This window comes from Corythoichthys intestinalis, chromosome 1 (assembly GCF_030265065.1).
Source record: "Corythoichthys intestinalis isolate RoL2023-P3 chromosome 1, ASM3026506v1, whole genome shotgun sequence".
NCBI classification, from domain to species: domain Eukaryota; kingdom Metazoa; phylum Chordata; class Actinopteri; order Syngnathiformes; family Syngnathidae; genus Corythoichthys; species Corythoichthys intestinalis.
The window spans coordinates 45,260,238-45,287,660 of record NC_080395.1 but is presented as its reverse complement, the minus strand read 5'-3'; the positions used below and the strand labels follow the sequence as shown (position 1 = coordinate 45,287,660).

Below are 27,423 nucleotides of genomic sequence, written 5' to 3'. Positions count from 1 at the left end.
TGTTTTATGATGGCAGCAGTTTGACTCTGCAATGTATTGCATTACCATTGGAAATCAGAGATTAACGCATGTCCCGAAACGGATTGTGTTCGACCAACACTATAATTTAGTACAAGACACGGTTGGGACGTGAACCTGGAAAAGCTCTTGTCCTGCGTTTTTTGTTTCACCTCAGTGGTCTCATTAACAAAGCCCTCTTGCACATCATTGAGATGTTTGTGGCGAAATTAATTGAAAGACAGATTTAAAATAAAGTAAGAAAAATGTATTGCACAATACATACACACGCTTCATAAATCACTGCAGCAAAGCCAGAGCTGGCTTTCCATAATTAACTGCAGCCTATTTATTTTATCCTGACGGCCTGTCTACAATGCGGAACTATGCTGAGGGGTGTGTGGAATATTTTAAGAACGCAGAGAGAGGGTGTGCTAATGATAATACAGTATGTTGAAAGGCAAATATTATGTAAATGCATACAAAGCATAAAGATAACATTTGTGTTGCGTTGAAAAAGTATTCGCCGAAATAGTGCGCAAAGATATTATATATTGGAAAAGTGTGCTGCATGACCTAAAGAACTGTCAGGTAGCTGATTATATAAGAGATCAAGGATATTATTAACATATTTAAGAACAAACGTTGCACTTTATATAAGTGCTATAAGATAATTATAGAATATTCTATGTCTCCCATATAAAACTTTTAATAATCCACAAACAGACTTCACTATAAATTGACGGGACATGGGGCTCGAGGCCGATCCATATTTTCAAAAACTTAAAATTCAAATATTTTCAAAACCAAAGCCGCTAGCGACCTAAAACAAGAACAGGCACCTCCTTTAGGCGTATATGAGTCTCCATGAGCAGCGACATAAAAAAAATCCAAAGTCGTTACCTAATAAAACCCAGATTAATTATTTTTTAATATAACAAAACTGAAAATGGCTATACATTTCTCAAATTTTACGCTACATGCGCAAAACCCACCAGAGATAATCACCTATATTTTCAGGATCAATAGCAATATTTAACATATCATATAAGTTTTTGCCGGAAATGGTGACTTTTTTTTTTTTTAGTATTATATCAACAGCTAATAAAACACTCAATTTTCACATCAGAAACTTAATACTTGAAAGCATACAGAATCATCTTAATGTTACTCAACAAAAGCAACATTTGCATTTTTCCATATACAATCACAACTTATTTAGGTTTAATTCCAATGTTGCTATTGCCTCAGCACATCTTGCAGGCTATCTGCTCCTCGTCGTTTTTAGATTGAAATGTTACATAAAATAAAAACACATAAAATGTGATTTTATTTTTGTATGGACGGAGAAATGTTTAAATTACTAATCTTTTTTGCCCAAAAATGGGCAGTTGTCCGAAAATCACCTGATCATTTGTGTTTTTTATGATATCTACATAGAGAGTCTTCGCAAATACAACCAGGAACTGAAAAATGCTAGACAGTCATATTTTTCAAAGATCATTAGTAGAAACACCAACAATACTCGAACACTATTTTCTGTTGTTGACAAACTGACAAACCCACAAGCATCAATACCACAGGAATTGGCATCTGAGGTGTCCTGTAATGATTTCGCAGCATTCTTTACACACAAAGTACTAAAGATTAGACAGACTGTGTGCAACTCCAGATTAACAATTGTTACACTAAATGCCTCCCAAAATGTCCCCCACGTCAATCTTAGACAGTTTAGCCTCTTGGACTATGCCACTTTAACAGAAATTGTGTCAAAATTAAAGCCCACAACATGCTGCCTTGACATCCTTCCTTCAAACTTTTTCAAAACTGTTTTTCATTGCATAGCCCCAGACATACTTCAGATTATAAATACTTCTCTCCAAACAGGAGAGTTTCCACAGACTTTAAAAACTGCAGTAATAAAACCTCACCTAAAAAAACCTAATCTGGATGCCTCAACCATTAGCAATTACAGGCCAATATCAAATCTGACATTCCTGGGGAAAATTATCGAAAGGGTTGTGTTCGAACAGATCCAGACTTTTATGATGCAAAACAGTCTTTTTAACTCATTTCAGTCTGGATTTCAGCCACAACACAGCACCAGACCGTGCTTATCAAAGTCCTAAATGATATTCGTCAGAATACCGATGCAGGCAAATCATCTGTTCTGTTACTATTGGATCTCAGCGCCGCATTCAACACAGTTGATCACAACATACTACTCAGCAGATTGGAACAGTGGGTAGGGCTTACTGACACTATTCTTCAGTGGTTCACATCCTATTTACATGATAGGGATTTCTTTGTGTCAATTGGAAACTATCAGTCAGAACGAACCAAATTCACGTGTGGAGTCCCTCAAGAGTCAATTCTTGGACCACTCTTATTTAACATCTATATGCTTCCGTTAGCTCAGATAATGGAACAGTGTGACATCTCCTATCACGCCTATGCAGATGACACACAACTGTACATTTCTGTGTCCCCACATGATTATAGTCCCTTAGTCTCCCTGAGTAAATGCATTCATCAAATCAATGAATGGATGTGCCAGAATTTTCTCCAGTTAAATGTGGAGAAGACAGAGGTGATCATTTTTGGGCCAAAAAAGCAAAGGTCAAAGATAAGCAGGCAACTTAGCACAATGTCACTTTCAGCTACAAATCAAGTCAGAAACGTTGGCGTAATTATTGACTCAGACCTAAAATTTGATAGCCATCTAAAGTCCGTCACTAAATCCGCTTATTACCACCTAAAAAATATAACCAGAATTAAGGGGCTTCTGACTCAACAAGACATGGAAAAACTTATGCATGCATTCATTTTCAGCAGATTGGACTACTGCCACGGTATATTTACAGGTCTTGATAAAAAATCAGTCAGGAAGCTGCAGCTAGTACAGAATGCTGCAGCCAGAGTCCTCACAAATACAAGGAAGCTGGACCACATTACACCGGTTTTGAAATCGCTACACTGGCTTCCAGTGAGTCAAAGGATAGACTATGAACATGAAAGTCTAGATTCCTGGTTAAAAGAAAAAAAAAAAAAAACGGGCAGTTATCATTCATTTTATGTAAATATTTCAAGCTAATGTTACTCAATTGTGTATGGATACAAGATGGCGACCATCACAACACGAAGAGCTTTTTAAGTTGAAAGTTCTTGTACATTAATGCGTAAATTCCAGAATTTCTATAGATATGAACGTAAAATATTTTAGATTCTTGGTTAAAAGCAAAAAACTGGGCAGTTATCATTTATTTTACGTAAATATTTCAAGCTAAATTTATGCTAATTTTTTTCACTTAATTTTTTTCACAATGTTTCAAAGTGCATGCATGGTGTTATTTTATATAATAATTACCTTGAATGCTCGACCAAATCACTCGAGACAATCCTGCCTGCTTGTATGCAGTAAAACCTGCGTCCTTTTCCAAATCCGGCGTTTGAACGCAACGTGTGTTTGAGTTTATAGCAGTGAAAGCTGCACAACGCTCTGCCTATACCCGGCCCCAATGTCTGTAAGAGCTGTCCAGTCAACTGATGGTGAAGTCTAAGATAGGGTTACCATATTTTGATTTCCAAAAAAGAGGACACTCGGCCCGGCCTCGAGATACTTGAATTTTACTCGAGGGTCACTCAAAGATGCCTATATCACCCACTTTTTTTTTACTCAACAGGCTTTATTTATAAACGAATAGTGATTAAAAAATAATAATATAATAATATAATAATGACAAATTGTTATTCCCACTCAATTTTTATTCTCATTCAATGTTCTAGATTGTACGCAAACAATGACCGAAATAAACTGACAAGCTATTCAATCAGCATGTTTTCAAACGCAGCAGTTCAAAACTACATTGCCCATAATGCCTAGCGTGGCTGAGCTCACTGATTGCTACCCTATTAGCGAGTACGGGAGCCAAGGCAAAATCAGACTTTGCTATAAAAGTTTACAATCATCGGCAGCACAAAGATGTGACACCAAACAGGATTTTACAGATTACACCAGTACAAATCTCCGACAGAAGTCAACAGTTGCCATTATATACGTATTTATCGTGAAAAAAAAAAAAAATTCAAAAGAAACACACCTATTTACAATACTAGAATTCAACCAAATAAACTAACGTAGAACAATTGCAAGACTCATACAATGTACTGCATCTCTGTGTACACATATAACCTTATATACAACAGAAGACACGTGATCAACATTAACAGGAGATAAACTTACAGAAAGGTGTATGGAGCTAAGTCTTTCAGAACTCCTTATTGTAGTCTGATCTCTCGCCAAACCGGCAGTAGTTGGTGGTAATTCCCCATGAAACAAAGGGCAAACTACTAAAAAAAAGAAGAAGAAGATCTACTCCTTCTCCCGCCCCTACCAGTCGGAGCCACGTCAACGCAGGCAGGCGCTGCCCCCTAGCGGCCGGAGGGATTCTCTTCAAATTATAAATCATAAAAACCGGAAATTTTCATGAATTTATTAAACCCGGCCGGATGCTCCGGAGGGCACGTAATAAGAGAACTTGTCCGGGCAAAAGAGGACATTTGGTCACTTTGGCGTTAGGGTCAAATTGCTGTGACCATGAGTTGACCTAATTTAAGTCTTCTGCCTGCGAGTATTGTTCTTTTATCTGTCTACATGTGTTGCTCAACGGTTTATTCCGCCTATACTATCCTTCTTTTGTTTAGAGAATTATAAAACCACAACAATATATGATAATCGTGACTCTGTCAACGTTTTTTTTTCATTGTGTGTTAGCATTAAGCTAGCATGAACTTTCTTTGGGCAGGTTTTATATCTCATTTAATGTCAACCATTTTCAAAGACCCATTATTTTTGGAAGATTTAACTAATCTTTCAAGGCCAACTTAATAATTCATCTTTTTAAACTTGTCTACCATCTTGGAATTCACAGTCAAGCTGCCCCCCGCCCACTATACTCCCCATGAAGAAATGCAAAAGTCGTAAGTGATTGGCTTTGGCACGGAACATATGACGTGTTAACCTCGACAGTAGATTTCAATCAGGATTAGGATTAAATAGTGTAAATAGTTTAATTAATTTATTTTTCTTTTGCTGTTTGCCAAATTACTACTACTTAAAGTGAGTGAGCCACCATAGAGTGCTTGTATCTCAAGTTTGCGCTCACAAGTCAAAGCAGACTTAACCATAGAAAAGAATAATCGAATAGAATAATAAGAATAATAGAAGAATAATCAAACTGTGAATATGACAAAAACCGATTATTCAAAAACATTTTTTTTTCTAAAATATAAGAAGCCACCCCCCCCCCCCCCCCCACTAATAAAAATGGTTCTTTATTCAAAATTATGGTAGCTAAACAAACTTCCATTTCTGAAACAACCCGTGGCATATATAAAAAACACTGACACAACATTGTCTTACTCTCCAATGTTCCCACTACACAATGGCTGCGTCATAACCTGACTACTTCGCATGAAAATATTGACTAAATGACTCCTGCCAGTCACCCTCACCTTTCTTTCACACTTGGGATTGTAGGCCTGTTCCTGTCTGCGCATCTCTTTGCCACAGTCGGTGCTGCCTCCTCGTGGGCACAGTGCCCAGCCTGGCAGCGAGCCACATCAGTAACACTATCTTCTCTCTCGCACTACATCCTTACATCAGACCGCCTGTGGCTCTTTCCTCTGTCTTTATTCTGCACCACAGCTGAGATCAACACTTTGAAAGCATGCCCTCCAACCACTCAGGGAAAAATAACACAATCTCTGCTATTGGGAACAAATCGAGCACTCGCACATTTGATTTGCTCGATTATTATGCAATCACACTGAAGGCAAGTTATTCATAAACAATGTTACATCAAGGCGGGATACCAGGTGTAGCAGGTGTAAATGCTGGGGTACGATACCACGCTGTGTTCGTGAAGACGAATTCATTTGTGCACATTTTTAGGAATCAAGACAAAAGGATGAAAATTGAGTTTCATGTTGTTGTTTGGCAGTATTTACACAGACATGACAGGAACCATGCTAGAGGCACATCCTGGACCTGCAGTATTTTTTTTATCTATGTTAGCGCTTACAGCTATGGTATATGTGATTTACTGTAGCTGCAATCACTGATCTCGAAACTTCCAAAGTGTACAAAACTGCTATAAAAGAAGTATTGAAAAAGTGTCTGTATTTTATCATTAGCCTTGATTATGCAGTATCTAATACTTTTTTTTCTCAGCATAAGAGGAAATTAGGAAATATACTTTTTTTTTTTTTTTTAATTTGGTGAATTTACCTTACAAAATACTGCTTCTAGCACACAATTCCTGGAATTCTATTGGTGTATTTTACAGGGTTACTGGGTGTCTCCACTCGGTTGCCAAAACGTTACACACTAAATGTCTGAGATCTATGGTGCCTGAGAGGTGTCAGGCGAAATGCAAAGTCCAAACATTTTGCAAATAGAAAAAAAACACGAACCCCAGTTGAAAACGCTTTGCAAAAGAAAAAAGCAGAAATGCAAACTGCCACAACACGATCCCCAACAACACGAATGCAAAATGGCTTGCAACACGACTGCAAAAAGCCACAGCATTAAGGCAAGTAGCCACAGCACGACTGCAAGAGGACGACCTGGAAGTAAAAAAATAAAATAAAAAGGACGACACCTTGTATATAGCTATTTGTGCTTTGTGGCCATCTGAACGGACCTCCGTGAAGTTGCATCCCCTTCAGATGCAAATTTATATAAAATGATGTCAATCGTTTGTGCTGTAAAAAAATTGTCGTTTATACTGCTATCATTTGAGATATTTATACTCTTTAATAGGTTAATCTTTTTTAACTTGCAGGCGTGCTGTGGCTTTTTGCAGTTGTGCTGTGGCTTTATACATTCGTTTTGCGAGCTATTTGTATTCGTGTTGTGGCAATTGGGGTTCGTGATTTTGCCTATTTGCAATCGCACTTTAGGAATTGGGTAGTAGCAGTTTGCATTCGTGCTTTTTTTTTCTTTTGCAAACCGTTTGCAATTGGGGTTCGTGCTTTTTTCTATTTGCAAAGTGTTTGGACTTAGCTTGCATTTAGCTTGACACCTCATTCAAGATACTAAAATAAAATAATGCTATCTTTGAAACTCACACACTAAACATGTATATCAATTACTACATTCATACATCTCAGCTAAGTAATACATTTGCATTATTTTGCTGTAGCTTGTCTGGATTCAGTCCTCACACAGTGATGGTGTGAATGAGTGAGTGAATGGTTTTCTTTCGCTGTATGTGACCTGTGACTGACTGCCGACCAGTCAACAGGGTAGTAAGTAGTACAGAAGCTAGCGGTCCTTGCTTGAAAGTAGTGCTGCAACGATTAATTGATTAACTCGATTATTCGATTAGAAAAAAAGATTCTAATTCAACTTTGCTGATTCGAGTATCCGTTTAATTAAAGTGGCGTTGTAATGGTTAATTTTGAAAGTGTATTTTGTTTTATTGATTTGGGTGGATACACTGCCCTCTAGTCTGCCTCATTTCACATGAATCCAGCTGCTCCATGTTAAGACCAACATAGGCCAAGTTTTTGTTTGAGCTAATGTTTTTTTTTTTAATGCATTCGTTATTTAGTTCATAGGAAAATTTAGCCACTTTTTGTAGGAATATGTGTCTGAACCATTTGTTAAGAGCATTTTTAAAAAAAACAAAAAAGTTAGCGTTTTATAGCATTTAAGCTAGTGGGCCTTTGCTAATGTAAGTTAGCCAATTGTTCTTTTGTTGTACATAGAATCTTTTTTTAAAATTTTTTTTATACAGTTTGAGGCCCTGCTTAGGTATTTTAATTTTTTATGTTCCTTATCTGATTAATCGATTATTCGAACTAACTAGTTAATCGATTTCACCCCATTATTTCACCCGATTATTCGAACTAACTAGTTAATCGGTTAATCGACTACTAAAATAATCGATAGTTGCAGCCCTACTTGAAAGTGCATTCTGTGAGTTCCCTCCAACAAATACAGTAGCTGAGTCAACTGGTCAAAACTGAAAATATATAGTGGCCATCTCAGTTTTAATGGTGCCCACTAATTATGACTTCAAAAGGCAGATTTTTTAATTCCTTTCCTGCACTGAGTCTCTTTTGAGAGTGTTGCTGTGTTTCATTGGCAAGTATTATGATGCTTTGGTGCTGTGATTGACTGGCGGCCCATCCACGGGGGACCCTGCCCAAATGTCCCCGTTGCCAAACCTTCAACCCTGTTGAGGATAACTGATATTGAACATTGATGGTGGACGGCTGGATGGTGTATGGAGGCATAGCTTACATCCAAAACTATCTTTATTTACATATATATATATATATAAGGGCTGTCAAACGATTAAATTTTTTAATCGAGTTAATCACAGCTTAAAAATTAATTAATTGTAATTAATCGCAATTCAAACCATCTATAAAATATGCCGTTATTTTCTGTAAATTATTGTTGGAATGAAAAGGTAAGACACAAGACAAGTGTATATACATTCAACATACTTTACATAAGTACTGTATTTGTTGATTATAACAATAAATCAACAAGATGTCATTAACATTATTAACATTCTGTTAAAGCGATCCATGGATAGAAAGACTTGTAGTTCTTTAGAAGATAAATGTTAGTACAAGTTATAGAAATTTTATATAAAAACCCCTCTTAATGTTTTCGTTTTAATAAAGTTTGTAATATTTTCAATAAAAAAATAAACTAGTAGCTTGCTTGCCTGGCACGGCCAGACTGTTCTCCCTGTGTTTTTCAAACACTGAGAGAATAGTCTGGGACCCAGCCCATGCACGGCCACTCGAGCAAGTACAAAATCAATCAACAAATCAGATTCGTTTATTTGCATGACGTGTTCTTAACGAGCAACTTCACTCTTCCGCGTCGGGAGCCGTCTCCACTACAACACAGATGGCGAACAGGAGAGCCGAGAATATGTTCCAATCCATGGTAAAATCAGTTTTAAATTACCCCCCCAAAAAAACGACACAAGTCATTGACAACAGTCTGTCTCGCACTAGCCATGTTGAATAAACTCCGCTCTCCTCGTATGTTTACTTCCGCGCGCAAGTCCCTCGTCCCGCCCGTCGCTGATTGGTCCATTCCGCTGTCTGTTTGCTGTGGCTTGCTCCGCCCTGGAAATTTTATCCGCTTAATGGTGGCCAGACTCAATAGCTGGAACAGCGGTGAGTCTGGAGTACCAGGCTAGTAGCTCGCCATTGTTGATGTCAATAATAATTATGGTGCTGAAACCCATAAAATTAGTCACACCCAAGCGCCAGCAGAGGGCGGCAAAACACCCAAAAAACACAAGTAAGAAGTGGAAATGACACTTTGCTGTCATTTTAATCTGTTTGAGCGGGGCATGTGCGTTAAATGCGTCAAATATTTTAACGTGATTAATTAAAAAAGTTAATTAATGCCCATTAACGCAATAATTTTGACAGCCCTAATATATATACATATTTATATAATAAAGGCTTGTACCATTGTCTGCTTCAAATGCCACACATACAAAGAACGCCTGCATATTTGTACTAGCAAAATGTATGCTGGCCCAAAATACCAGGCAAGATTTTAGCAGTCATAGCAAGAAAAACAACTGTGTCTGCCTCAGATTTATAATTTTGTTTCCCGGGTGAGTAAAAAAGCCTTGGAGGTGAGTGCATGCACAGCAGTCATGTTTGTTAAGATACATGGTGAGAGTCCCCCCTTTTTCCTCAAAGAAAATAAATATACACTCATTACATTCTGTACACTGCATATTCCCACATCCTTAACATATTGCACAGGCTCAGAGCAAATGTGCATGGCTGCACACAGGGAAATACATACCATGAAAAATGACAACAGAGCGGGATAACTGCGGACCTGGAATATAATGGGGCGGTGGAGCGAAGGAGAAATAATCATACCGAGAGGTGGGGGTGTGCGGAGCAGTGGGAGGAGCGAGGAGAAGAGTCTGTGGCCTGTGGCGGGGAAATGGAGCTCTACTGCTCTGCTGCTGACTGCTTGGTTTCCCCAATAATGTTGCGGAGTAGCGCCTTTCTCTGTAGAGACAAAGGAGACACACACAGAGAGGCTGCAATATTGTCCATACTGTAAAGTTAAATCAGTGCAGCAGTTAGAAAGGCCCACAGCAGACAAATCATATACTAATAATTATCTAAACCCAGCAGTGTTTTCTAGCTGGCACCTACTCAGCTATGATGCCCTGCAGTTCATGCTGTGAACATTAGGTGTCTCTCTTACACTTTGCAAAGCTGACCCAAGCCTTTGAGTGGAGCTCTCTGCTCCTGAACTCCCATCCACACATAATATATACACCATCATTTGAAAATGGCAGCTTTTTGAAAATTCACCTTGATTATCAGACATTAAAAGTGACTTCTCCAGAGCTGAGTGTCTGGCTAGGGGGATGGCTGCAGACAGCGGAACAATACAGCACGCTTGGTATTAATGCCTGGCTGGGGTGTGCGGGGAAAAGAGAGGAGCCAGCCCTTTGTTCTCTCCTCTAGCCAATTATTTTTTACGTGTGCCTCTTTTCAAAACAACAAGAGAGAATTTAATTTTAATGCACTCTCTGGAAAAACGGGAGGAAAAACATCTGCAGTATTCTTAAACATAGGGACCATATAGCATCAGCACCTAAGTATATGTACATGCACATATCTCTGAGGCATAGATGGATGACAAGGGCAACAAGGATGACATCAACCCAAACGCAGAGAGGGAGAGAGCGAGAACAGCATGAATCCCTTCATACGGAATGAAATATAAAACAAACACAGTCTCGCTCCCAAACTCACGCCAAAACATAACATGGGTACAGCCCAACCCTTCCACGGAAAAAAGAAGAAAGACACCAAAATAATACCAGGCATGTTTCTTTATACTGCATTGGGGTGAAATGATGGGGACCACATTAACATGTGCATGCCCAAGGTGCGGTGATACGAAAGCTCCCTGTGAAAATAACGAGGATTCCTGATCAAATGGCGTGGAAAATAAATACCTACAATTGCTGTCGGTAGGTATGCGGCCAAATATTTTTCTAATTGGAAGGGCACTTTATCTTGCTGTCAGACAAGCTGTAAAAAAGCGGTGCCGTTCCCAGAAGGAGAGGAGCAAAGCTTGCTGGCCTTTTATTAGTGCTGGAGCTCTGATATATGCCTATGCTCCGGGCTTTCATCAGGAACCTGTACCATAAACACACAAAAACTTAGTGAAAACCAAGGCAACCAACCTGAACAATTCAACTGGTGTACTTTCCAACATGCAATTAGCATACAGTATACAGATTACTGCAGAAAGTTCTGCAACTACCGACGGCTAAAACGGGCTGCTGGTTTACAGGTAGCATAATGATAACACATCAAGTGCTCAAACACTGAAGAAACATTAAAATCCAAACGCAACAGAGCAGAGAGTAAACAAACACTGCTGTGCAACTGTAGAGTGAGACAGTTTTCTAACAACATGTGTAAAATGATTAAATCACATGAGAATAAGAAAGCACACAAAAACAGATAGGCCTATACTTCATGCAAAGCAAGTTTTGTGCTCTGAACTGACTCATGCAAACAAAGCCAGAGATAGACGCAACACACTAGCACACGTGTTTTTGTGCGCACGCACCCACGCACACTGACAACACAGGGGCTAAATTAAATTTCAGTCCTTGGGCAGACAACTAAACTGCTTGTGTGTGGGACTCACTCTGAGGCACAGCAAAAGCAATTCTCTGGAGACGGTGAAATTAAAGGGCACAATCCTGCTTGTTTATGGTTCTCACTCTCTTCTCCTCTCAATCACATGTTTTATTAGCAATCATTCGGCCTTAAAAGTCAGGCTTTTCGGCAGGCCACCACCATGATGACAGCACTTGCTGGACTTAGCTTGCACGTAGCACTTGCATTAGGTTACACCTGAAGCCTTCCATCAACATGAAGCGCCAATTGAGCTCATGAGTTTTCAGAAGAAAATACATCCATCTTCTAAGGGCATTTGTATATTTATAACTGTGCATTAAGGCAGAATACAAAAATTATGCTGTCTAATCAGCACCTTAATATGCCACACCTATGAGATGGGTTACCTATCTCGACAAAGGAGAAATGCTCACTAACACAGATTTAGACAGAGTTGTGAGCAATGATGGCCAATCATGAATGTAGAAGACGATTTCTTTATTTTTTTGTGCCACGAGTATTAACTCTATGTGTAGAGTTGTTATGTCCCAAGCATGGGCACACACAGCACAGAGCGGGTGATATGAAGTGCACTGAATAAATCCCAGAAAGACAATGTGAACAAATATTTAAATGGAATTAAAATAAAGACAGAGAGAGACCGATATAATGAAAGAAAGTAAAGTCTCCCGAATGCTAAGACCAGAGATATGTAGTGCTGGGCTTCACTGTTACTAAAGTGGGAAACAAGGAAAGACTGGTGTGCTCACTGCATGTAAAAATTTTCACAGCAGACAGCGCGAAACCAAATAAATGCGTGACACACGGACATAACAGCTCAATCATGTGCATAACTTGCTTAATATTTTTTCTGGGTTAGTCATTCTTCACTAAAACAGGACTTCATCTGTGACATCGAAAGACCATTTCACCTGTTTCCAACTGAGGGCCATGGTCTCAGATTTAGCGGTGCTGATATTCATCCCAACCGTTTAACACTAGGCCACAAACTGCTGTATTGAAAGTTGAAGCTCACAGCTGTATGAAGCCAACAGAATCACATCATCTGCAAAAAGTAGAGATGCAAAAATGAACCCACCAAACTGGACCCATGCTCTTGCATGACCCTGAATAGACCTTACAGGGGAGGCTGAGGAGTGCAATACAGTGGTATGAAAAAGTATCTGAACCTTATAGAATTTCTCACATTTCTGCATAAAATTACCATCAAAGGTGATCTGATCGTTGTCAAAATCGCACAGATGAAAATACAGTGTCTGCTTTAACTGAAACCACCCAAACATTTATACAACCCATAGCAAAATGTATGGAATCACCAGTCTCGGACGAGCACTCACTCAGACATTTTATTATGTAGAACAAACTCAGATAAAAAGCTTGAAAAAAAATAATGAATTAGTTCAAAAGTGCAAGTCTTTAGCATTCAGAAACAAACACTAAGAGAAATGAATAAAAAACATTGTGGCGGTCAGTAAATGTTACTTTTATAGAGCAAGTGCAGGGAAATAAGTAAAGAATCACTCCATTCTGAGGAAAAATATATGGAATCATGAGAAACAAACAAAGAAATAAACAATCGAAACTCATTTCTAGTGTATGAGCCATATTCCTGATTTGTATTATTATTTGTTATTTTACTCCTTGCCACTAGAGGCTGTCAATTGTGTCTTTCCATTGACATGGAGTCAGCTAAGGTAGGCTTAAAATGACAGCTAATCATCTCACAGGTGTTGGTAGTTAGGAGGGCAAACAGTTTTTGACTGTGGCTTAGTGTAGCGTACAGGAAAGGAATCTAGTCATTTAGTTTATTTGGTTGTGAATACGTTTTGGAGTCTTTTGGTTTGCTACTTTTATTTGGACAAAGTGCTTCTGAGTTAAGTTATTAGACGACACCAAAATAAACTTATTGGAACTAAGAAATTGACTCGCTGGTGTTTGTTTTGCATCTTCAGCTGCACTGGGCGCAAGTCATCATCACCAACCCCTAAATATCATCCAGTACTTGACTAGGTACAGGGCTTAGTCAGTACATCTAGTATTTAGTTGCATCACCTCTGGCTTTTATGACAGCTTGCAGTCTCCGAGGCATAGACTTGATGAGTGACAAACATTATTCTACATCAATTTGGTGCCTCTCTCTTTGATTGCAGTTGCCAGATCATCCTTGCAGGTCGGAGCGTTGCTGTGGACCATTTTTTTCAATGTCCACCACAGGTTTTCACTAGGGTTGAGATCTGGACTATTTGCAGGCCATGACATTGACTGGAGGAGTCTTTCTCCAAGGAATGCTTTAAAAGTTTTAGCTCTGTGGCATTATGCATTGTCACCTTGGAAAATAATTTCATTATCCCCAAACATATTTTCAATTGAAGGGATAAGAAAGCTGTCTAAAATTTCAATGTAAACTTGTGCCTTCATTGAAGATTTAACCACAGCCATCTCCCCAGTGCCTGTGCCTGACATGCAGCACCATATCATCAAGAACTGAGGGAATTTTGATGTTTTCTTCAGGCAGTCATCTTTGTAAATCTCACTGGAACGGCGCCAAACAAAAGTTCCAGCATCATCACCTTGTCCAATGCAGATTCTTGACTCATCACTGAAAATAACCTTCATCCAGTTATTCATTCACAGTCCATGATTGCCTCTCCTTAGCCCATTGCAGTCTTGTTCTTTTCTGTTTGAGTGTCAATGATGGTTTCCTTTCAGCTTTCCTGTATGAAAATCCCATTTCCTTTAGGCGATTTTGCACAGTTCTGTCACATACCTTGACTTCAGCTTCCACCCATTTCTTCTTCATTTGTCTCATTGTACATCTTCTGTTTTCAAGAATTATGGCCTTTAGTTGTTTGTCATGATGTTTGGATGTCTTCCTCAGTCTACCAGTATGCTTTACTTTAACAACCTTGCCATCGTGTTTGTACTTGGTCCAGCTGACTGTGAACAGCCCACAACTTTGTCAACCATACATATAGCGTTAGCTTCTTCAAGAAGTTTGATAATCCTCTCCTTGGTCTCAAGAGACATCTCTCTTGTTGGAGCCATGATTATTGTGAATCCACTTGGTCCGGCAGTCCTCCAAGGTGTGATAACTGCACTGTTTTTAACTGCTGACTAACGAGCAGATCTATTCTGAAGCAGGGGCCCATTTAAGGAAATGAAATTCACTGGGTGTGTCTGCATTTTCTACTCAAATTGGAGTGATTCCATATTTTTTTTCTTTAGAGTGGAGTGATTCTATATACAGTGCCTTGCAAAAGTATTCGGCCCCCTTGAACCTTGCAACCTTTCGCCACATTTCAGGCTTCAAACATAAAGATATGAAATGTAATTTTTTTGTCAAGAATCAACAACAAGTGGGACACAATCGTGAAGTGGAACAACATTTATTGGATAATTTAAACTTTTTTAACAAATAAAAAACTGAAAAGTGGGGCGTGCAATATTATCCGGCCCCTTTACTTTCAGTGCAGCAAACTCACTCCAGAAGTTCAGTGAGGATCTCTGAATGATCCAATGTTGTCCTAAATGACCGATGATGATAAATAGAATCTACCTGTGTGTAATCAAGTCTTCGTATAAATGCACCTGCTCTGTGATAGTCTCAGGGTTCTGTTTAAAGTGCAGAGAGCATTATGAAAACCAAGGAACACACCAGGCAGGTCCGAGATACTGTTGTGGAGAAGTTTAAAGCCGGATTTGGATACAAAAAGATTTCCCAATCTTTAAACATCTCAAGGAGCACTGTGCAAGCCATCATATTGAAATGGAAGGAGCATCAGACCACTGCAAATCTACCAAGACCTGGCCGTCCTTCCAAACTTTCTTCTCAAACAAGGAGAAAACTGATCAGAGATGCAGCCAAGAGGCCCATAATCACTCTGGATGAACTGCAGAGATCTACAGCTGAGGTGGGAGAGTCTGTCCATAGGACAACAATCAGTCGTACACTGCACAAATCTGGCCTTTATGGAAGAGTGGCAAGAAGAAAACCATTTCTCAAAGATATCCATAAAAAGTCTCGTTTAAAGTTTGCCACAAGCCACCTGGGAGACACACCAAACATGTGGAAGAAGGTGCTCTGGTCAGATGAAACCAAAATTGAACTTTTTGGCCACAATGCAAAACGATATGTTTGGCGTAAAAGCAACACAGCTCATCACCCTGAACACACCATCCCCACTGTCAAACATGGTGGTGGCAGCATCATGGTTTGGGCCTGCTTTTCTTCAGCAGGGACAGGGAAGATGGTTAAAATTGACGGGAAGATGGATGCAGCCAAATACAGGAACATTCTGGAAGAAAACCTGTTGGTATCTGCACAAGACCTGAGACTGGGACGGAGATTTATCTTCCAACAGGACAATGATCCAAAACATAAAGCCAAATCTACAATGGAATGGTTCAAAAATAAACGTATCCAGGTGTTAGAATGGCCAAGTCAAAGTCCAGACCTAAATCCAGTCGAGAATCTGTGGAAAGAGCTGAAGACTGCTGTTCACAAACACTCTCCATCCAACCTCACTGAACTCGAGCTGTTTTGCAAGGAAGAATGGGCAAGAATGTCAGTCTCTCGATGTGCAAAACTGATAGAAACATACCCCAAGCGACTTGCAGCTGTAATTGGAGCAAAAGGTGGCGCTACAAAGTATTAACGCAAGGGGGCCGAATAATATTGCACGCCCCACTTTTCAGTTTTTTATTTGTTAAAAAAGTTTAAATTATCCAATAAATTTTGTTCCACTTCACGATTGTGTCCCACTTGTTGTTGATTCTTGACAAAAAATTAAAATTTTATATCTTTATGTTTGAAGCCTGAAATGTGGCGAAAGGTTGCAAGGTTCAAGGGGGCCGGATACTTTTGCAAGGCACTGTATATTTCCCAGCACTTGCTCTATAAAAGTAACGTTTACTGACCACCACAGTGTTTTTATTCATTTCTTTTAGTGTTTCTGAGTGCCAAGGAGTTGCACTTTTGAACTAATTCATTATTTTTCAAGATTTTTATCTGAGTTTTTTTTCTACATAATAAAACGTCTGAGTGAGTGTTTGTCCGAGACTGGTGATTCCATACTTTTTGCTACGGGTTGTAGGTTTTAATATTTTAATGAGGATAGTATGCAAACTATGAGAGAAGGGGGGGAATTAAGTGGAGGGGAAATAAGTGAACCATCACATTTAATATTTTGCCCCCCCCCCCCCCCCCCCCCACCTTTGGCAGCAATAACTTCAACCAGACGCTTATATTGGCTACAGATCAGTCTGGCACATTATCAGGACCCATTCTTCTGGACAAAACTGCTGTAGTTCAGTCAGATTCCTGGGATGTCTGGCATGAATTGCTGTATTTAGGTCATGCCACAGCATCTCAATGGGGTTCAAGTCTAGCTTTTGACTTGGCCACTCCAGAATGTATATTTAGTTCTTCTGAAACCATTCTGAAGTTGATTGACTTTTGTGTGTTGGATCATTGACTTGTTGTAGCATCCATCCTCTTTTTAGCCTCAACTTTGTGACAGACACCCACAGGTTTTCCTGCAAAACATCCTGATAAACTTTTGAATTCATTCTTCCATTAATGGTTGAAAGTTCTGCAGGCCCTGAGGCAGCGAAAGAGCCCCAAATCATGATGCTCCCTCCACCATGCTTCACGGTGGGGATGAGGTGTTGATGTTGGTGAGCTGTTCCATTTTTCCTCCACACATGACATTGTGTGTTACTCCCAAATAATTCAACTTTGGTTTTATCAGTCCACAAAATATTTTACCAAAATGTCTGTGGAGTGCCCAAGTGCCTTTTAGCGAACATTAAATGAGCAACAGTATGTTTTTTTGGACAGCAGTAGCTTCCTCTGTGGAGTCCTCCCATGAACACCATTCTTGGCCATAGTTTTACATATAGTTGATGTTTGTACAGATACAGTATATTGGACTGTGCCACTGATTTCTAAAACACTCTAGGGTTGTTTTTTAACTCTCTGAGTATTCTGCGCTGAACTCTTAGAGTCATGTTTGGTGGATGGCCACTCCTTGCGAGAGAAGCATCAGTGTCAAACCCTCTCCATTTGTAGGTAACTTCTCTTACTGTCGACTGATGAACATCTAGACTTGTAGAGATGGTTTTGTATCCGTTCCCAGCTTTATACACATCAACAATCCTTGATCGCAGTTCTTCAGACAGCTCCTTTGACCGAGCCATGATACACATCAGACAATGATTCTCATCAAGACATTTCTTACCAGGTGTGTGTTTTATAGTGGGCAGGGTAGCTTTAAACCACTCATTAGTGATTGAGCACACACCTGACTTAAAATGATTCGTAAAAATTGATTTCAATTTCTCTTCAAGTCTCCTTAAGCAGAGGGTTCACTTACCTAGTTTTCCCCCTTCTTTCATTGTTTGCATGCTATCCTCATTAACTCATTTGCTCCCGGAACCGTATAAATACGTTCTATTTCCAAATGCTTCAGTGTCCCGATTACGTATTTATACGTCTTTTGTGTTTTTTTGTACAAGAAGCATCTAGAGCTTTCGATCTCTCGCCAAAACAAAAAACAAGCCTCAAAACCCATTTTAAAGCAATAAAACTGGCCACTGGAGGGCAGTAGCGCATTTGTTAAGAGCCCATAACTCAATTCAAACAGTACAACTTTATTAGGGAAGCTAGCAGAGCCCCTCCGCAGCTTGCTGCTCACGTCCACCGCACGCTCGAGGGTCCTGCACGGAAACGCGCACGGCCAAACCAGTTCCCCCCAAGGAACATAAGTTCCCCTGGTGAACGAGACAGTGGTCACCACAAAAAAAGACTTTAAAAAAAATCCATCTTTACGATACAGTCGGCAATGAGGGAAAAGTTTAACCGCTGTCGCAGCCACCAAACGTCATCTCTCAGTTAGGTAAGTGTGAATAAATTGTTACTTTGCTATGAAAAGCTCTATTTGGCTGGTTGTTCATGTTATTTTGTAAAAGGAAAACATTATTCAGATGTTTGGGATGTCACTGAAGCAAAAAATAGCCGTGTTAAAGTCAAAATTATGTTTGAAATTTTTGCGTTTACAAAAAGCTCATTTTCTCCGTTTTTTCATCAGAAATTGGAAAAATGCTCAAACTAAGCTATTTTCTAATGCTGATTTCTAAAGAATGAAATAACGTATGAACTTACTTTTTTTTTCTGCTGAAAGAAGAGAGTCTAATCTTTCTTTTGGTGGGTTCCATGTTTATATAGCAATAGAACAGAATTTTTTGTGGGCCGTGCAAAATCAGTCAAAATCCAGTAAAATGGCCGGGAGCGAAGGGCCTTGCTCCGGTGAAAATGGCTGGGAGTGAATGAGTTAAAATATAAAAACCTATAAATGTTTGGGTGGTTTTATGTTAAAGTAGACACTGTATTTTCATCTGTGTGATTTTGACAAAGATCAGATCACATTTGATGTTGATTTTATGCAGAAATTCCAAAGGTTCAGATACTTTTTCATACCACTGTAGTAGGAGGACACCCTTCGGTCCCCTCTTTTAAAAAGGGGAACCACAACCCTGGTCTGCCAACCAGTGGCACTGCCAACCAAGACACCCCCCAACATCGTTTAGAAGCCTTGAGGAACTCCAGGCAGATATTATCCACCTTCAGGATCCTGCCAAAAAGGAAATCTTTAACCACCTTGGTGATTTCAACCCAAGTATATTGGAGAGCTAGTCTCAGTGTCTACAGATTGCATCCTCCCGTGAAGGTGTGATAAGTTCATTAGTAACTTAAAACATCTACATGACCCAATAATTATGTTTGTGATTTTTTTTGTACCAAGAGTAAAATAGAGTAAAAATTCCAACCGTGTAAAATTTTACTGTAGAGAAAATGTTGACATAAAGATAGATTCTCCACATAAAGCAATGGATGTGAAACAAATTTGCTGCTTGCATAAATATCATATTTTTTTGAGGCATCTCTTTCTAAACTGCATCCCCCATTTGTACTGTAGCTTTGCTGCTCTGTCCTCTGTTTGGAAGAAGTAATCTTCTCCTGAGCCAGCACGGTTGGGATTAGCCAATGACTAGATAGGATATTTGCATCATTAAAGCAGAGAGGAGGCTGTGCACAAGTTTGAAGTCAACAAAAGAAAATAACAGGTAATAAAACATGAGAAGTGTGACCATGTGACTTCATGACTTCCTTTTGGTCGGTGCTGAATAGATAGGAACAAACGTACATACTTAAGAACCGGCTTATTTGTGGGTTTTGTTTATTTTAAAAAATTACCATAATTTCGCGAATATAATGCGCAATCCCCCCCCCCCCCCCCAAAAAAAAATCAACTTGTAAAATCATGGTGCGCATTATAAACGGGTACGACCATTACGGTACGTGACGTCACCATTTTGTTTCGGTCGCGGCGAGCTAGGGAAGGAGTCGTAGGTGGAGTAACAAGCAACGGAGCTAATCCGCATTGCTTTATTGACATTTAGGTTGTAACAAAATACGGTAGCAATGTCTGTCTCACATGCAACCCGCGGAATACAGGGTGACCCAAAAAAAAGTTTACACTCACTTGACTGCTTGTTTAAAAGCCATTGAAACATATCTTAATAGGTTGTCATGCTTAAGTGATTCATTAAGGTCACTCAATGCAGCTGGTAATCTCTCGTCTCTACAATTCCTGTGCTTCTGCTGAAAATGAAGAAAACTTTAGCTGTACCTGAATTGCTGCGTGCCGGTCTGACACCTACTGAGATTGCAGCAAATCTGAGAATATCCAGATGTGCAGTCTACAAAGTTAAAAAGAAGCTGAAAGATACTGGAACAGCCTCACGAAAACCTGGGTCTGGAAAACCCGATCTGTGCGGACCAAAAAATTGATTGACAAGGTGATATGTGACCACCCCAGAGTCCAGATCTCAATCCCCTGGATTATAGCATATGGGCAACTGTGGAGGACAGTGCCTGTAAGAAGCCACAAACTTCTGTGGCAGCCTTGGAGAGGTCCATTGTTAGATCTTGGGAAAAGATGACAGCATCCTACATAAAGAAGACCTGACAAGCGTTCCGCAGGCGCCTGGAGGCTGTTGTGACACTTAAGGGAGGACACATTGAAAAATAGAGTGTACTGTACATGTTCTTTACAATAATGTATAATTTGTGATTAAATTCTAATTCTAAGATGAATAAACATGGCATTTAAGTTGTATTATGGCAGTGTAAACTTTTTTTTGGGTCACCCTGTATAACTATCTTTCCGGCTGTTCCCTCAACAAAATACATCCGCTCAGGAACTATACAATGTGCCAACATGAGTTCCGCCGGTGAATTCTGTTATAACTCATTACACGGTAATACTTCACTCTGATTGGTCGAATGATTTCGTCTGTGTTAAATTCTTTTTTGACTCTTCATAAAGCACAGAATTTAGTTTCTTGAACTCGTTCGAGTCAAGTAATAACAATAGTTTCTCTTGTTAGTCTACAGCGATGTGCGCTTTCGGTTTTCCGACTTCTAGCCTCACTTTTATTTTACCGTATCTATCCATGGAAGAAACATTTATTCATCATGATGAAACGAGCAAGTTATACAGCAGCCTTTAAAAGAAAAGCCACATCTGTTTTGTTTTCTCCTGGATTCTGGTAAGTTGGAGAAGTTGTCAAATCATATTATTACGTACATATTGTCAGTTTATGGTAATGTTTTGAACTACCAATGTGCTATGCTTGTGCTGTGTTTAACCAGTCAGTAAAATGACATTTCTGTATCTGTACACGAGCTCTGTTTTCTTGTATTCTTCTATTCATTGGTGCTAAAATTAGGGTGCGCGTTATAAACGGGTACAATCATTTTCCCTAGATTTTACAAGTAAATATGGGGTGCGCGTTATACACGGATGCGCCTTATATTCGGAAAAATTATGGTAATTAAAAAATTATGTTTTTCTTTCCTTTTCTATTTCGTTCCGCGACCCGGTAAGTCATGATGACGTTGCCACTTGCAATGCTATGGAGATGTTTTTTAAATGGACTCTGTCCACTTCAAGCTTAGCCAACAAGGTAAATTGGATTTGTTTATTTTCTTGGCGAAATTACTGACCTATTTTTTTGTTTTGGTTTGTTTTTTAAATTAAGTGTTTTTATGGTTTCAGACTGCCTCAAATAACGTGAGCAGGACTTGTGGTGTCTGGTAACAGGGCACTGCATATGAATGAGGAGGATGCAAGTCGCCGTGTTTATGTTAATTTGGTTAATAAATGTATTTTTGATCAATCAAGAATGTTTCTTTGTAACCTCTCTCTATGTAAATATTCCATACAGTGGTATCTGGACATACCATCCTTTTGACATACGATGTAAAATTTGACTCGTCATTTGTCTCGACAGATGAAGACATGATCGAAATACGATGATTTATGACAGACTTGCAATTTCATTGTTTTCTCACAAGAGGGACGCACAGCGGATTTTCTTGTGAGCGAAATCAACATGGGTCCCAAAAATGTTAGTGCAGTTGGTGAAAAAAGAAAAAAGGTGACCCTTATCATTAAATTTAAGATGGAAATGATGAAAAATATGACGGTGGTGCGCGTGTAATACGGTCGGAATATGTCTACAATCTCGACGGTCCTCCTCTAACCTCCATTCGCCAGTTTTAACAAGTTAAGGTGACAGTTAATATTAGCCAGCTTTGTCAGGTTTTTAAACATTTATTTATATCAACAAAAACAGAACATGACAAACGAAAGTAAAAACGTTCCACTCTTCCGCACCACTCTAACTCTCGTCAGTCACAATGTGCATTCAGGAACAGCATGCAAAACACAACCGCCACATTAGAACCCGATTCCTTACATAATTATTATTATGATTTGTATTTATAATTTGTTTTGTTTTGCTACTGTATGTGTAATTATTACTTGTAATTGTACCTGCAGTGTTTATGATGGATTTAGCTTCGGTTTTTGTGGTGTGGAACGAATTAACCGAATCATAATGTATTCTTATGGGAAAATCCTGTAGTCTTGTTTGTGATTGTATATGTACATGTGTGCATACATACACAAACATAAATTTCACATTAAATACGAAAAAAAAAAAAAAGTGTTCCTTTTTTTTTTTTTTTTTTTTTTTTTTTAAATTTTATGATTCAGACATGAATTAGCGCAACACTTACCTCGCATGAAGAATGATTTTGGCTTTCCGCTTGTGATGTTAACATGTTCTCCTATGTAGCTCCTCTCTAGCTTTGTCCCACAATCCGATAGTAAAAATGAATAAAAGAGGACTGAGGCCCATACAAGGAATCCTGGAAATAACAGCAGTGAATTGGTATTATATAGCATACAATGGTGCCTTGAGATATGAACTTAACTGTATCTATGAACGTGCTTCAGAACACAACTGACATTTAACCCTAAAATGCATGAATTTTGAAATCCTAGGTCGTGATCTTTTTCTAAAGTGTTTTTTATTCTTCTTAGGGCATACATTTTCTTTTTTTTCCCCAACAATATTGTTTTTTCATGAAGTTACAGACATGTCTAATCCAGTGGATTCTATGCGCCTGCACACCCAACATAAGACAATGTGAATTTATCATTAAAACATAAAATGAATTAATGTGCCTTCTATTGTAAAAATAGAAACCTTTGTTTCTTTTTATGCTTTGGTAAACATTTCAAAAATTTTTGGGAAATTTCAACACTTTCAACATGATAGGTAAAATATATCGGCATGAGTAAGAAAACCAATGAAACTTATAGTTGTGACTTTAACACCTAAGCACTAATGTCTGGCAGCTACTTATCACGGTTGTCAACATCACTGGAGCTGGATTGATGGATTTGCTGCTTTTGAAGTCTACAAAATATGATAGACTGCATATAGTAATGCAAACTACAGCTATTCTGCACAAAATGTATATTTTAACTAAATCTGAACGATACTGGGGAAAAAACTATCATTGCGATTTTATATTGTAATATTAAAACTACAAGAATTTTAACCAGATAACTTGAATAGCTCTGTTTGGGATAGGCCTGAACAATATTAGAAGAAATTATCATTGCGCTGTATATTGCCAAGGCTCCACAATTACTTATTGCATTGGTTGCACCTAACTTTTTTCTTAAGGTGCACAAGCACAAAAGGTAGGCGCACCCACGTTTTTCATTCCATCACCTTTAACGCCATACTTTTAATCACACTCCATAACATTCATTCATTCATTCATTCATTCATTCATTCATTCATTCATTCATTCATTCATCTTCTGAACCGCTTATAGCTAGTTTTAATAATATTGTGCCAATATGTATATGTGTACCTATATACCAGCTGGGATTCCATCCTTACCTGAGTTTTTCCTGATGTATTTCAACCGTGTGTGGCATTTTGTTTATTGCACCACTGCTTGACCTGCAGTATAGAATGAGACATGCACATACTTAGAAGGAAATATGTATAACACATGGCAGGCAGATGGGCCTGAACTCGAGGCCCCCAGAAGATCATCTATTTATTTTTCTGACTGGCAGGCCAAATCGTAAAAAAGTCTAAATGTAACATGCCAATGGAGCCCAGTGCAAAAAATAATGAAGAAATACACATGATGGTGTCTTGAAACAACTTCATTAGAAAAATACATCCAAAATATTGTTCATGTTTATGTTTTTCTGGTAAATGTCATCCTAATATGTTTGTGATAGTGCATATTATAGCTATAAAGCAAGTATCTTTCAGAAGACACTTCATCAAGAACCAACATGATGTTAATGCTGACCACATGGGCCCAAGATTACTGGACTGAACCTTTTCTCAAGTGCTACAATATGTTGTGACACCCACAAATGTCAGTTCAAACTTTACTGTGCCAAAAAGAAGCTTTTATGTTAACTGTGCCCAGAAGCACTATTGACTTCTCTGTTCTTGGAGGCCTCTGGGACAACACATCACACAGAGGAGACGGTAGTTTCTTGAGAAAGAAATAAGTATAGTGTTGAAGATTCCAGATGATGGGAGGATTACAGTTTCGATTTTGCACAAAGACATTTTGGCTCAACATGCACTGTATGCTAAAGTCTTCTTTTGCCAAAGCATTTTGTAAAATACAAAGAAAAACCAAGAATGCAAATTCCTACATTAACAAAAATTGGCACTACAAGAGGATGTAGAAAGAATGATTTTGTTGTATGAGGAAAATTAAAAAATACATATTAGGGTAATCCCCAGGTTACGACGTACCCAATTTACGTGATTTCGATTTTATGGCGCCGGAGTCTCATCCGTCATTTTGCCTCAGGTTGATTCATTCATTCATTCATTCATTTTCCATGCCGCTTTTTAAAACAAAAAAAAATATAATGTTGACTTTTGTTTTGTGATGGATGCTTTTATTTTGGCACAGGATGCGCAAAGCAGGTAGTACTTCCGCATGCGAATAAACGCGCATGTACACACGAAGAAGAACGCACACGCACACACGAGTAAGAGCGCATTTATGCCTACGAAGAAGTGAGCGAGAGACGAGTGAGAGGGGATAGTTTACAGCTGCAAGCCTGTGGGCACATTTGTTGCTTGTAAACAGGCATGAAAATCTCTTACCTTTCGGCGAAATTCGCCGTTTTGAAGTAAAAAAGGATGACCTACGTGAATCGTGTAGATCCGAGGAGAAAATTTTTAAGGGGGGTGGGATGTAGGCATGTGCCGGTTACCTTCACGGTTTACCATGCTATGAAAACGTCGCGGTTACAAAACCACTAAAATTTTCCATCATACAGTAGTACATATTCGTTATTTTTCATTGTCAAAAATGCAGCCAGAAGTGGCTTGGCGCGGCAGCGCTTACCCCTTCCACTGTTTGATGCTGCTTGTGTCAGTCACGCTATTCCAGCAAACCCAAAAACAAACACTCCAAACACACGGCGTACCTTTCTTCAATTTATTGATCTCTCAAATCGTGGTAACTGAAATATACCAAATGAATACATTTAAAACGTTGTACAATCGTATTTTTCCAAGTGTGAGTAGCTTCAACAGTTTAGCTTCATGAAAAAGTTCGCCAAAAATAAAGCACACATTTTCCTTTCAAATTCAATACACAAAGTTACTAAAAACTTACAAAGACGAATGATAGGCAAGGCTTAGCTAGGAGAGCAACTTCATTGAGGTTAATCACAGCCGCTGAGAGGGAAACAAGTTTGAATGCAGGGGAGGAAAAAAAAAGAGAGCGTCAAAGATTGCTAATTGCGACTGATGATCTTGTCCTAGGCACAAATTCACGTTCGCTGGACGAGGAGAGGTCTCACTCCCAAATTTTTTTTTTAGATGAATGCATTTGCCAGCATATTGAATTTGGTGAGTAATGGTTTCAATCGTTTTCACATTTGGCGGTATGACAAAGTTACTGCCGTTCGTTGCAGCTTGCGTTGAACACTGCCAGAGCTAGCCAAATCTCCGGTGAAAAAAATAGCTCCTGTTAAGTTAGCGTCAAGCTTGTGTATTTAACGGTAATATAAAAGCAGTGTTGTCAGTAACGCGTTATGTGAGTAATGCGTAACTGTAATCTGATTACTTTCTTTCAGTAAAGAGCAATCTAACACGTTCATTTTTCTAAATCAGTAATATGATTAAAGTTAATTTTCTTGATGCCTGTGCGTTACTATTTTGTTATTGCCCCATAATGTATGTAGAATGAAGAATACTGTAGTCAGTGGAGTGACATCACATGTCACATTTTCTAATCGGGGATGGAAAAAAAAACAGGTCACGCATATTACCATGATGCGTGAGCCGTGAGTGCTAGGAGTTTGCGGCCAAAACAACATAGCCTTGCTATGTCGCCAGGATGCAATGAAATAGGCAGGAGATATACTACAAACGACTGCATTTGCACACTGGAAACACAGCCATTATGTCACATTTTTGTCCAGTAAAGATGACAAAAATATCTCTGTGCGCTGCGAACTTTGCGCTGGCTCAAAAAGACTGTTGACCGCTAAAAGCATCCAATTTAAGCACCACTTGGAATTACAGCACAACAGGTGCAAGACAGCCAGGACTTTTTGATACTGCTCATGCTCAATCCTCGGTTCAAGCTCAGTTGATGTTGAAGGTTTTGAAAGCTTAGGTTTAAAGACATTCTAAATATCCATCTTGCCTCCTCAGCTGTAGTTTTGGCTAAGCAAAGTAAACGGCTGTCTCTAAGGTGCTATAGTCACATGATCTGTTCGAAAAATAATTTGGACCCATTATGAAGTACTTTGAAAGATTCTTGTTCATTTAATTCATTTTTGTTGTTTGTTTTATTGCTCTAAAAATTTTATAGACAACATTTTAATGGCCATATTCAGTGGTCTTTATTTTAAAGGGGAAGTTCAGAATTTTTTACATTAGGCTTAATCTTTGAGTTAGCCGGGGTTTAATTAGTCGTTGGCGTTGATTTGACCAAATTCTGTGCAGTTTGCCAGTTATTTGTTAGTTTCAGGGCTCCTGAGTGGCTAAGCTAGCGCTAGTCAATGGTGGTTGAAATCAACTCCTTCAACTAATTAAACCTCCGCTAACTCAAATATTAAGCCTTATGTGAAAAATTAAAATGGTCAAATTCGCCTCATGTAGGACGTTTCGCCAACGGAGGACATTTTGGCAGAACATATTTCCTCCACACCCTTCTCACCTTTTTAACCCCTGACCCATTTTCATGCCTGTTGTAAAGCATCC

At 38.9% G+C, this 27,423-nt stretch overlaps 1 long non-coding RNA gene across 1 annotated transcript in view; it reads right to left on the bottom strand.

Moving 5' to 3' along the window:
- Window positions 1-24,995, bottom strand: part of LOC130912788 (uncharacterized) — an 82,431-nt gene extending 57,436 nt beyond the window's left edge. The window contains exons 1-4 of the long non-coding RNA XR_009062645.1: window positions 24,949-24,995; window positions 24,061-24,123; window positions 22,880-23,011; window positions 9,937-10,071 (exon numbers count right to left, since the gene is read on the bottom strand). This is a non-coding gene — a long non-coding RNA (uncharacterized LOC130912788). The remainder of the gene's footprint in view (window positions 1-9,936; window positions 10,072-22,879; window positions 23,012-24,060; window positions 24,124-24,948) is intronic.
- Between the last annotated feature and the right edge of the window lie 2,428 nt (window positions 24,996-27,423).